Source organism: Ictalurus furcatus, chromosome 6 (genome assembly GCF_023375685.1).
Source record: "Ictalurus furcatus strain D&B chromosome 6, Billie_1.0, whole genome shotgun sequence".
NCBI lineage: Eukaryota > Metazoa > Chordata > Actinopteri > Siluriformes > Ictaluridae > Ictalurus > Ictalurus furcatus.
This window is the reverse complement of record NC_071260.1, coordinates 24,714,428-24,727,431: the sequence shown is the minus strand read 5'-3', so window position 1 is coordinate 24,727,431 and position 13,004 is coordinate 24,714,428. Positions and strand designations below refer to the sequence as shown.

The 13,004-nt window shown below is 38.4% G+C and overlaps 1 long non-coding RNA gene across 2 annotated transcripts; it reads left to right on the top strand.

Annotated features, from left to right (window-relative positions):
* Positions 1-66: 66 nt before the first annotated feature.
* LOC128608985 (uncharacterized) lies at positions 67-2,889 on the top strand. Of its 2 annotated transcripts, none has more exons than XR_008386147.1 (3): positions 67-376; positions 1,518-1,652; positions 2,366-2,889. It is a non-coding gene; the product is annotated as an uncharacterized LOC128608985 (long non-coding RNA). The 2 variants fall into 2 exon arrangements; XR_008386146.1 differs by having other exon boundaries at positions 1,518-1,726.
* Positions 2,890-13,004: the final 10,115 nt, after the last annotated feature.

Here is a 13,004-nt window from a genome sequence, read left to right as displayed (position 1 = left end):
TGCGCATCACATGCCTGTCTGTGTCATGTCTCCATGGCTGCAGGTTTTTGTTGACAGTCTGTGATATTAATGGCAGCAGATGTAATGCGTAGCACTCAGAGTAAAGCGGTATGAAGCTGTCCTTCTCTTCAGATGCTCTGCTCTATGTTTTTAAGCCTTGCCGCAAGCCACAGCTCAGTTACATTCAGACTATAAATACATATTAAAATGGACAAATATGCTGAAGCACTAGGACCAACTGTCAGCCTGCTGTGCATGTGTGTTTGTGTGTGTGAGGGGAAAATGAACACACCCTTGTTGCTCAGGCAGCAGTGCTGGTTGTAATAACCAAGCGGAACAGAAGGGGAGGGGAAAAAAGAGGAACCTCATTGCATGGGTACTAGTTTCATAAAGTCATGACCCCCACGGTCAGTGCCGTTTTCTCAGAGATCATGCATAGGTCACAGCTGTTTTCTATCTTGTAGCCAAGGATACCATAGTGTATAGTTAGATATTGTGCAGGCTATAACTATTATATTGACTAATTGAGATGAGGATCTCAATGTAAACAAAAAATCTAACTATACACTCTTAGATAGAACGTGTTCCAGTGCCACAAGACACTCTTTGGTTCGTTACATAAATTTCAAGAAAATTTGTAGGACCTTACAGAGTGGGCTGCCTCCTTTAAACACTCTTCAAGAATCCTCTTATATAAGAGTTATTTTATAAATTAGGGACAAATTTCCAAAAGCATATGATCATTATAAAAAAAAAAAAAACTGTGTGTGTGTGGCTGTGAGCAAAGTAAAGCAGGTAATAGCTTGAATTAAAAGCTCCCATATGACCTTACCTTGGGTCTGCTGCATTTCTGAAGGATGTACTGCTAACTTCATTACAGTACAATATCTGCAGCGTATATGCAATTACCACAAACAGCAATCTTATGTTACTGGGGGAAAAAGTTCCTGAAACACAATTACAATGGAAGTCTAAGGGCAGTTACTGAGGTAGTCATTATAGTGTAATGGTTATAGTTTTAAATTTGCATTACATAGTCATTTTATATCTGCATGTTATACTGTTTTGGTTTATGAAAATCCAGCAACTTAGACTTCCAGTAAGACAGTTTCAGTGAAAACTGATTTTCACTTTTTAGCTGTGGTGATTAATATAGGGATTGAGTACTCTGTTATCTTTTTGAATAGATTACACTCTGTGGTTAATAATGCCTCTGGTATGTAGGTACCCAAGGTATTATTTAGCTTCATCCTATCCTGAGATTTAAGGTCACTGTGCTGTCTGCACATGATGCAAAAACTGGAGCCAGAAATTTGTTTTGTTTCAAACAGAAGTGATTCATTTTCTATTAGAGAATCGATAGATTTGGCCACGACTTTCTCTCTTTCCTGTTTTATATGCCTATTTGATATGTGGGGTTTTTTTTCTGGTATAATTCATATATGCTTGTGATTAATATACTGTGGGTAGACGTTCTATATTTTGAGAAGTATCCATTTTTATGCCTCTGCCACTAGGTGGTGGAGGAATTATATTTTCAGGGTGTCTGTGCATCCATCCGTGTGTCCATCCATCTGTCTGTCCATTTGTCTGTGCTTCCATCTGAAGAATGAGTGACCTAACGTTTGTAGGACGTCTATGGAATTATCATTGTAACCAGCAGTTACAGAACTAATTAGATTTTAGAAGTGATGCAAACAGGGTCAAGGTCACAGCAAGGTCAAATGTCTGAAATTGTTTCTCTTCAAGCGCTTCCAAGAAAGACCAAAAAGACAAGACAGTCTAGGCTTTATGGCCCTGTCAATGGCACTGGGACTGGTTGTAAAAGAGAGTTTCTGTTAGTCTCTTCTATAATAAGCATTAGGTGTTGCCTAAAAGATGACATGTTTACACAATGTCTGGACCAAAGTGCTAAAACTTGTCAATTTCAGCCACACTGACAGTCAGCAGCAAGACATTTAATATCAATCAAACACATTAAGATATTAACAAATCTAGTCTGAAAAAGTTGAAAGCTATAGGAGCCCAATGATAGCTGGAAATGCAATCATAAATAGATAAGTAATAGAATCTCTTTCTAGTGAAAGCTAGTGACACAGGTGAAAAAAAATTGATAAAACAGGTTTAGAGTCTGCGAGTCTCATCTGGAGAGATACTGTACCAAAAAAATACAAGGGCCTCAGAATCCCTCTGACCTGAAAGGGATTTTGTCGTGTTCTTTTTTTTTTTAAGCCACTTTCATGTGTATATTTTGCCCTTTTCCTTCGATATTAATTTATTTTTAATCTATGCCTATAAGTTTTGTCTTGACCTGTTTCTTTCTTTAAAATCCGTATAAAGACCATTGTTGCCCTGTTATTTTTAGAAATCCTGATGCCCTACCTCTGGATGGAGTGCTCATCAACTGAAGGCTACATTCTGCCACTGAGGACGACCCCAAGCAGTGCAGCCTGGAGACTGCTGAGGATGGTACCGCTTGAAGTACCATGGAAATGGTTTTGGACCTCAATTCCACATGGACATTCTCGCCGTGGTTACTGCTATGGCCTTAGGTCTAAAATTACCACATGCAGTTTTGCACTCCGGTCTCCTTTGGTGAACAGTGGATTAGTTCAACAAAGACTTCATGTAAAAACCATAATGAACTTTCTTTTACTTTCACACTATCCGTTGTTACCCAGATGAGGATGGGTTCCCTTCTGAGTCTGGTTCCTCTCAAGGTTTCTTCTTCATATCATCTTAGGGAGTTTTTCCTCGCCACCGTCGCCACTGGCTCGCTCAATAGGGATAAATTCACACACTTAAAATCTGTATACTGTGTTTATATGTTTCTGTAAAGCTGCTTTGAGACAATGTCCATTGTTAAAAGGACTGTACAAATAAAATTGAATTGAATTGAAATACATAAGCATTCTTACCAGAGAAAAACTTGCAATTACTAATGTAATTAAATGCTAAATGCCACCAGTGAGACACGTACAACTCTGTTGTGAAATTGCACATGCACTTGTGGGACTTGATTTGACACCAAGCCGAACCTATTGTGATCAGTTTCATTTCCCCTCCCCTACTGAGGCAATGGAATATCAGCCTGAAGAAACCATTATTTATGGTAAGTCTGACTGACTCACACAGAGAGAGATTTACACAAACAGGAGGCACCATGGATGGCCAAATATCTGTCTTTTGACGTTTTTCAGTCAGTTTGTTTTCCCTGAGTCTGCAGAATATCCATGACTAAACAAAGTAATCCACGCCCTGAGAGGTCTCTCTCTCTCTCTCTCTCTCTCTCTCTCTCTCTCTCTCTCATAGTCAAATCTGGATATGAAAAACTGTCATAGTCAGATTGGAGGCCCAGTTGGAATAAATTACACTTCATTAGATATTTTGTAACTTTCTGCTTTTCATTCTTTGTTTTTTTTTCCCCCCTAACTCTTCTCCTCTTTTCCTTCTTTCTCTGTCAGATACAGGCCCTGATCTCATTTCATTCTTCATGCAGCTGATGTGTAATCCATCAGTGAAGCTCGTTCACTTTCCTCCTGTGCCAGTAATCAGGCTTGCACGCTTATATTTCATTATTAATGCAGGAACCCTACAGCTGCTTTTTTTCTCGGAAGGCAGACTACACTAATAAACTGAAAATATTTATTTGCATGACATCAGCCTGGTCTATTAACACTAAAACACACCTTCTGTCCTCCCTGTGTGGAAGTAACGCATTGAGGGGTTTAAGTCTGGAATGTCTACATATATAAATACACACACACACACACACACACACGCAGGCAGGCACGCAGGCAGGCAGGCAGGCAGGCAGGCAATGCAGGGGGAATGGGCCATCACCCGATGTGGTGTGGGAAACAACAGAGACAATGATTTGACTGTGACGTGTTCGTGCAGGGGTTCCCATGAGTACCAAATTCTCTTTCACGTGGCCCATCTTGTATTCCTACATCTATGTACATGTCTGAATGTGTGTGTGTCTGTGTGTGTGTGTTTGTGTGTGTGGGCTTGTTTTTATATCCTGCTGAGGGAGCAAATATTCTCAAAAGGACAGAAATTATGAGAGAGAGAGAGTGGGTGTGGGTATGTGTGTGTGTGTGTGTGTGTGTCGGTGTGGGTGTATTTGCATGCCTGGGTGTTTGTGTGTTGTAGACATGCTCTGCACAGCATGTCTACATACTGATGCCTGCTATTTTCTGCCGGCTTTAAGACTCTCAGCAACTCCTCAATTTCACCTCGTAAATATGGAATAAGGAATAAAGGAAATAAGGAATAACACACCGAGGTACAACATGTCTGATTCAGGCTCTGTCTGGTGCCTTGACTAATAAGGCATTATTGTTGCAGTGTACTAGGAACTGCAAAAATGTGCTTGAACTCCAAAGTTACCTTTTAAGGTGAATCAGCTCATGTACAAGACACACATCTGTTGTTCCATGAGTTGTGACTTATGCTTTTAAAATGAAGATATCAAAGGTCAAAATGAAGTCAAGTTCTTCCTCCTGTAATTTTCCTTGCTTCCTTCATACAGTATGTCAAAGACCATTTTCATACACACTTAGTAATGGCTTTTTTTCTCCCTATGAAGTGATTAGTACTGTTTTGAAACAACTGAACTTCTCACACTAGAGATTTTCTTAGCTGGGAAGTCCAGAAATGTCCCCAGTCCTTATTTACTCATGTAGTCACATGCAGACTTATCTCTCAGTCGTCCTGACCTCAGGGGTTGAACCTCTGGCCTACACACATCTACATCGACTACGTGCAGCTTAATTCGAAATTGGCAATACATTAGTACAAACGTGTGTGTGGGTGTATTATTCTGTCTGATTCACATGTTTTTGTAGTGATTGCTGAAATTTGGGAAATTTTGGAAAAGTCACAAGGGTTATAACTTTTATTTTAAGGGTTTCCTGCCTCTTTATCCCAAGGGATAAGTCAGTTTGAAGTCTAGTTTTAGACTGCAGTGTATTAACCTTCATTTTATTTTCCATGGGGTCCTGAACTGTCATTGTGACAACATTCAAAATACTACATGCAACTGGACTTTAAAAAAATATATATATATATTTATTAACCTGCTCTCAATGGACAGTTTGTGTAGTGTATGAGAAATTACCATGTACATGAACATGTGCAATGCGATGGATTGGCACCCTGTCCAGGGTGTACCCCGCCTTGTGCCCGATGCTCCCTGGGATAGGCTCCAGGTTTCCCTGTGACCCTGAAAAAAGGATGAAGCGGAATAGAAGATGGATGGATGGATGAACTATGACATGTTTCCTTATGTTGAGAAAATAAAATAAATCGTGTTGTTCAAAGCTAGGATTTTATTTTATTTTATTTTATTTTATTTGGTAACATGCCAATTCCCACGAACTTTCCAGCTCTCCCCTATCACACGACTGCTACAAACTGGTGAGGGTCCTGATTAGCATGTGTTTCCTCATAGATACATGAAGCCAGCTACCAGATCTATTCAATCTGCTGCTCATGCTACTGTATGTCACAGGGCGACTGAACACTCTAGAAGGAAAGTACTAACTTCCCTCTTCTGCATACCCAAGCTTACAGACATCAATGTTTGTCTAGTGTTACTCTGAATCACAATGGGAGAAAGTAATACACCTTCAATCCAAAGAGAAGGGTCAGGTATGCTCTTTTTGGCATCACGATCTCCCAACAATAGGGTAAACACTTCTGTTGGGCCTCTCAGGATCCTCTCAAATCTCACTTATACTGGACGTTTAAGGTAAATCTTACTTATACTATACAATTATTTGGGACATCAATAAATATTACAACAAAACATTTTTGTAAAATGCTTTCATTAATTCTTCTTAGCCAATGATATTTGTAAATTGAGCTATAAATCTGTATCATTTGTCCTATATGACTACTTTTTCATGTCTTACACAGAGACTACTTTTTAATGCCTTACACAATGTGTATGCAAATGGAATTATTTTTTATAATTGTATTTAAAAGTTTGATTTTAAAAATCTGTCTGTCATGTGCATTACATTCTAAGATCTTTATTGGCAATGGTTATAGTTTTTAATTTATGACATAGAGTTGCTTTATTTAAAAAGTTTATTGATGTAACTACTGCCCCTAGATTTCCACTATAAGGCAGTGTCAAACTAAAGTTGTATGGTGTTTTCTCAGTAGAGAAAAATATGTTGAAATTATTGTCTGTAGCAGATATAGTAGATGTTATTAAGCTGAAAAAATGTGAGAAATTCTCTCTCACTCTGTTGTACATCTACCGAAAACAGCACTCATTTCATAACTACAATGTGTGACAAGGAAAGGATTTACAGTGTAAAAGGCTAAAAATGTTTTAGTGTGTCAATCAATGAGCCATTCCGCTCAAATGCTAAAACATAAGATACACACTCCCTCATCTGCCGTCCGCTGAAAAGAGCAGACATGCATTATCCTAGAAAGCTCCCTGGGGCTCTATAGAGAGCTTGCATTTGATGTCACATTAATAATGCTTAATATATAGCACTACTCTAACAAAGGGTCCTTTGACTAGAAGAGGGTCCATGTGGGAGTCCTAAATGCTGGTGCATTAACATGTTGGCTTTGAGGGAGCATCCAGGCGCTAATTTGTCACATCAGTGTGCTGACCCTTTGCTCTCTGCACACTGAGGACTGGCTAATTCTCTCAACCAACCAGGGAACACAGAAAGAAATGGAAAACATGAATTATCATATTTTGAATGTCACTTTTATAGTTCAGTGATAATATGCAGTTAAGTTAAGTTCTTCTAATGTGGCGTGGCAATTAGATAAGCGCAATCATATCTATTACATTTCATGCGGCTTCCTGTGCAGGATATGGGGTTAGTGTGCAAATATTTCTCTTAGCCGCTGCCCTGAGAAGTCCCCTCCTCCACCACGCTACCGCAGACACTGGGGAACTGAGAGAGCATGCTCCGTTGGGCTTAAGCCAGCTAAAAGTGTTCAAGCATTACCTTATTAGCTGTAAAGCTGTATGATAATAAGCACATAAAGCAGCAATCTTGGCAAGAGATCGCCTACTGATTCATGGATAGTCTGATGATATTTGAAGATTTCTTTAATCAGAAAATGCTGTTACTAGTCTAGTCTGTAAAGCCCTTTTGTGATTTTCTACTCTTTAAATTTCCGTTGGACTACAAAAGCATAAAAACATAAACAAAATAAACCGTTGTCACAATCCTTTTAAGAGTAGAAGGAGGACTACAGCCTAAGAACAGCATATAAATCTGATTTAAATGGGTCCTTTCTCAAGTTGAAGGTTAACTTTCTGGTCAAGTAGTGATCAGACTGAGATTAGACTGTAAATCAGCTGGGTTTGTTTATGACTACAGAAATTGCTCCAGCAGATAAATTGGGACAGGAAATCCCCACTGCCTTTGATGAAGCAGATTCCCCCTCCAGAGTTTTCTCACTGCTATCGAGCACTATAGAGCAGTCATGGAGGCAACATTATCTAAGTGGTGGTGAATGTGGATGTGCCAAAAAAACGGCCGTCAAGCCCCAGGGGTTGGGTTTCAGACAGTGCTTCCTGTTCTTATCAACAACCACAAAAAAGATATACATGTAAGAACAAGAAGGATTCTACACAACCACTAACCCGGACACACACCATCAACATTAAGAGCATGACATGCTAGTTCAAGTGTTTATAACAGACTGCAGTACACTCACTCTGTTCAGCAGAAGTCATACACAAATCTGATAAAAGGCCAAATATATGCGTGCATCATGTAGGATTGGGCATAAATATTAAGACCTGTTAACATTCAATTCATGGACATACTGTTGATCAACGAAATGTAGATTTCCTTTTTAAAGCTATAGCTTCCACAAAATTTATACTCTGCCTGCTACTCAGATCCTAAGAAATTATGTAAAAGACTTAACAGAAAACATATTGTTATAGCTTGCTAATCTAAAAAGGCCTTGCCCATATTAACACAGTGGCCAATCAGACTTATTTTCAGTCCAAATTTATCCAATGAACCATCTTTACTGCTGGCATGAGTTGGCTCCAGTGATCACTGATCATCCATATGATGAAACATTTCTATCCTGATTGGTGTGGTGACTCCCAGAATGGCTCTGCCCATTGAATGGCTAATTGAATGGTTTCATAACGAGGAAAATGTATGAGGATGTAATTTTAATGCTATGGCCTTCACAGTAATCAGGTCTCAACAGCACTCCACAACAACATCATCAAAACACCAACAAACTAAATATCTTTTGGAAAAATGGTGTTCATCCTTCCATTACAGTGCCAGAGACTTGTAGAATATGTGCTAAGGTGCACTGAAGCTATTCTGGCAGCTCTTGGTGGCCAACACTGAGCTAATAAACAAATAAATAAATTGCATAGTCTTCAAGAATATTGCCTACAATAATAATAAGAAGAAGAAGAAGAAGAAGAAGAAGAAAAAGAAGAAGAACATGAAAAATAAGAAAATAATAATAAATATAATAGGCTTAGTAATGCTTAAAAATAACTAAGAATGCTGTAGTGTGTCCACACCACCCAGAAATTGATTTCGGCATAGCAACACTGCAATGTAAAAATAATAATAATAATATTAATAATAATAAAAATAAAAATACTGTATATGTTTAAGAGAAACTTTTTTTTCAGGGATTGCCAAGTCTTGATTGAATTGGTAGGAAGCCACACCATTTGCACTCTTTATCTTGGTGTTTCTCTGAAACAAACCTTTTAAAAATAACTTCCCCAACAATACCATCCATCCAAGAAGTGTAGTAAATACTTATGACACATTCCATCACACATTGCTGCCTGAACGTTTGCTTTCTATCTGCTCACTGTTGTTATTTACACACATACACACATCTGATTAGTTAAGGTGTGCAATATGTAAACTGTATAAACTGCATAAACATGTTCCTTCAATGTAGTCCAGACTGGGAAGTATAAAAAATGCTGTAAGTAAAGAGATGGTTTGAATTGTTATTTTTTTTTATTATTATTATTATTTTTTACAATAAAATGCCCATGTTTATCATTAGTCTGGGTTTTTGTCCGATATATGTCCCCTGAATGTTTAAAAGTTTTCCTGAAGTAATATTTTAAACTATATTAAAAGTGCCTCTCAGCAGCAACAATAATTCGAAGGCATTACTGTGAATTTCATCTCTTTCACTGAGATTCCTCTTCAACAATAGTGTGCATTGTCACAGAACTGATCTGTATAAATGGAACGGCTGCTTTAATGTCTAGATTACAGTCCTTAGTGGATTAGTGTGATGTGGCAGGAATGCAGAGACACAGAGTCTTCTTCAGTTTCTTCATCAAACCTGCTATAGTCCCATACTTAATGACTCTATGGTATAATAGGAGGTTATTTGATCTGTTATGGTTTATTCAAAGTACTATAATCACCCATTAAGTCTTTGCAGTGCTCAAATTGTAACAAATGTAGGAAGAGTTGCCTGTAAATGGCACATGACACATGCTTGCCTTTTAAAGGAACAAAAATGGTCATTTCCACAAACATGCCATTTTTCCAGTTTAAGATATTACTGGACAGGGGACACACAGGGGTCAGGCCATAAACTTACACCACAGCTCTCTTGAAAGTTTGAATGCTCTCTTGAATAATGCTGGCTGCAAATGTCTAATATGTTATGATTTTGTTTGGTTTGAAATGTGGATAGAATATGTCAACATAACAAGTTTTAAACTTTTAAGACTCTGTCGGATCGAGTGGTTCAATTGGAGAGCAGTTCTCCACCTTTATTAGTCATTATGTGAATAATAACACATGAAAGACTAGCATGCCTCACCTCCTAAATCTCAATTTAACCCCTGATTGGATCCCTTTAAGTGTGTGGTGATAAAAACTCAAACGCACTGCATGGTGCGAAATATAAAACACTTGTTTCTGCTGACATCCAATGAAGGTTCCACATTAAAGAGGAATGGGGTTTTAATAGAGCCTATCATGCAGGCACGTGTGTAGAAGCTTTGTAGTCATGTTGGATCTGGTCCTGATGCTCTCAGACAAACACAGTGGAGGAAATCTGGCTAAGGGCTTGCCTATTTTACCCAGAATCATCGTGATTATAATATAGCCACTGCCAAATAACTCACTGACGATCCATTCACATAAACCTGAGCTCTGTGCACTTACAACCCACTTGTTATATAAATAAGCATTAGTCGTATATGTTTCCAAACTAGTGAGATGCTTTCGAGCTTATACAAACCATAGAAGAACATTCTGTGGCATTATTTGTCATTTTCTTGACATCTTTTACACACTAATCCTTCTTAGAGGATTTAGAGTATTGAAAATAGAATGGCCCAAACCAGAATAAATCCTTACGGCCGTAACTCAGCCAGTGTCTCAGGCTTTTCATCAGTTAGTCCATCAAATTGTCTGTCCATGTTGCAGAGGGGGGTCAGCAGTTATGTTCCATGTTGGTGAAGGGGGTCAGCGGTGATGGAAAAATGGACCAGTGTGAATATTTAGAAGCAGGGTGGGAACACAAAAATGTATTTCCCTGTTTTCATTTGTGCCTAGTCATGGTAGTGTGCACTGGTGTGACCACAAACATAAGCCACAAACATTCTGTGAAAGCACAGTTTTTGCTCATGGAAAAGCAGTGGAATGGAGACAGTGTCCACTGGTGTGGTTGTAAGAGTACATTTATTGTGCTCTTTTTAGCTGCTGTTTTGAGGTTGCTGGAGCAGTTTAGAATGAAGTAGTGAGTGTTTTCTCATACTTTATGCCTTGGAGGTTTATTTACAGAGAAAATTAAATGTCTGAGTAGAATATAACTGCACTCTCAAAGCAATATGGGAACTTAATTAAAAAAAAAAAAAAAAAAAGGCTTGCTTCTGGTGTAAAAAAGATAAACACCACCAGGGCTTGATTTGATATCCAATGGATAAAAATGACAAAAAAATGTATCTCCCTTTGTTATATGATACTACATTTGATATCTATTATTGATCATCTTCAAAAATGGTAAAGCACTACAAGAAGATCTGCTGACTGTCCCTACAAAAAATAATCAATTTAATCAGGAAAAGTATTCATTCATCATTTATATTCAGTAACCACTTTATCCTGGTTAGGGTCATGGTGGATTTGGAGTTTATCCTGAGAACACTAGGTAGGAGAAAGGAATGCAAGTTGTTTGGTATGCTACTGCTTCACAAGGCAGCATGTGCACACACACAAAAAAAGCCACATACACATTAAAGTACAGCGAGTACAGCACACCTAGGGGCCATTTCACATAGCCAGTCCACATCCCAGCATGTTTTTGCTTGTGAGGAAACTGGAGAACCCGGAGAAAACCCACATGGACACAAGGAGAACATGAAAAATTCCACGCACCCAGTAATCCAAACTCAATATTAAACTGGGGACCGTGCACCACCAATCTAGCTAACAGTGTAGTTGATTTTGATTTATTTCTGTGGTTTATTTGATGCCTGCCAGGTAACTTTTTCTCCAGAGCAATTTACTTTACTATTTGGGAGGGTGGAAAATCAAAATATATGCATTTAAGTAAATATACTGTAGCTCCAACCTTTCAGTCATTTGAATCCGCCATTGACCCTAAATTCTTGTTACAAATCGACCACTGCATACGACTTTAACAATAACACAAATCTCTGGTATAATTGGTGAATGTGTATCAAGGCCTGAATCAGCACTGCTCAGAGTGTTCCATACACATACTTCTGAACTTTACCAACCTAAACTAATTCTCAGTCTTTAAATAAATTGGATGATCTTTTTTGATCCTTAAATGAGGTATACACTATATTCCAATAGTATGTGAACACCTGACCATGACACCCATATGTGCTTGTTGAACATCCTATTCCACAAGCATGGCATTATTATGGAGTCGTGTCTACCACCCCCCCCCCCCCCCCCTTGCATTCAGCCGAAAGAGCACTAGTGAGGTTGAGAATCGTTGTTGAGCAAGGAGGCCAGGGGTGCCACCAGTGTTCAAATTAATTCCAAAGGTGTTCAGTGGGGTTGAGGTCAGGGCCACTCGAGTGCTTCCAAACCAACCTTGGCAAACCATGTCTTCATGGACCTTGTTTTGTGCACAGGGGCATTGTCATCTTGGAACAGGTCTGGTCCTTTTAGTTCATGTGAAGGGAAATCATAATGCAAAAGCATACAAAGACATTCTAGACAGTTTTGAGGCTCCAACTTAAGGCCCACATATGGTTGTGATGATCAGGCATTCCCATACTTATAGACATATCATGTATTTATATGACTGCAAAAAAGGATTTGTTTAGTTATCCTGGCACATATCTCCAGAATCATCCTTGGAAAGTTTACATTATTGTTTGGAACAAAAATTGGATGAAGCTAATTTACATGGCCCCCCCAAATAAAGTAGGATCAGTACAGTTTGACCATGCAGATCTAACTCTGATACCATGCAGTGTTTATCATTAGTAGCTTAGGAGCACATCTTATTTTAATTTATCTATTCTTGTGGATTTGATATATTTCTGAAGTAAAAACCAAAAAAGTCACTGTCGGAACACCATCTGGAAAAATGTGTGATGTATCTGTATCAGGTTTCCAAAGCCTCACTCTTACTCACAAGATTCAAAACTATAGTCTAACAGCAGCTCTGTAGTCAGTCTTTGTCATAATGCTGGTACCACTGCTGTGTTTGTTTTTATGTGTCCGATGCATATACACTTCATTTTCACAAGAACACTGTGTATGTGGTTTGTACGTTTGTTCAGCTCAAATGTGTCTTAGTCATCCAGTCATTAAAGAGAAGGAACAAGCAGCATGTATTTAAAATGTCTAAGAAAAAATTAAGAAAATCTCCAGAGAAAATTCCAGGAAACAACAAGACGTCACCACGGAGATGCCATTTTGCTTTCTAAAGATGAATCAAACATGTACTTATTCTACTTTTAGAATTCAAAAGACTATTGTATTTCATTCTGATTTATTCCACAA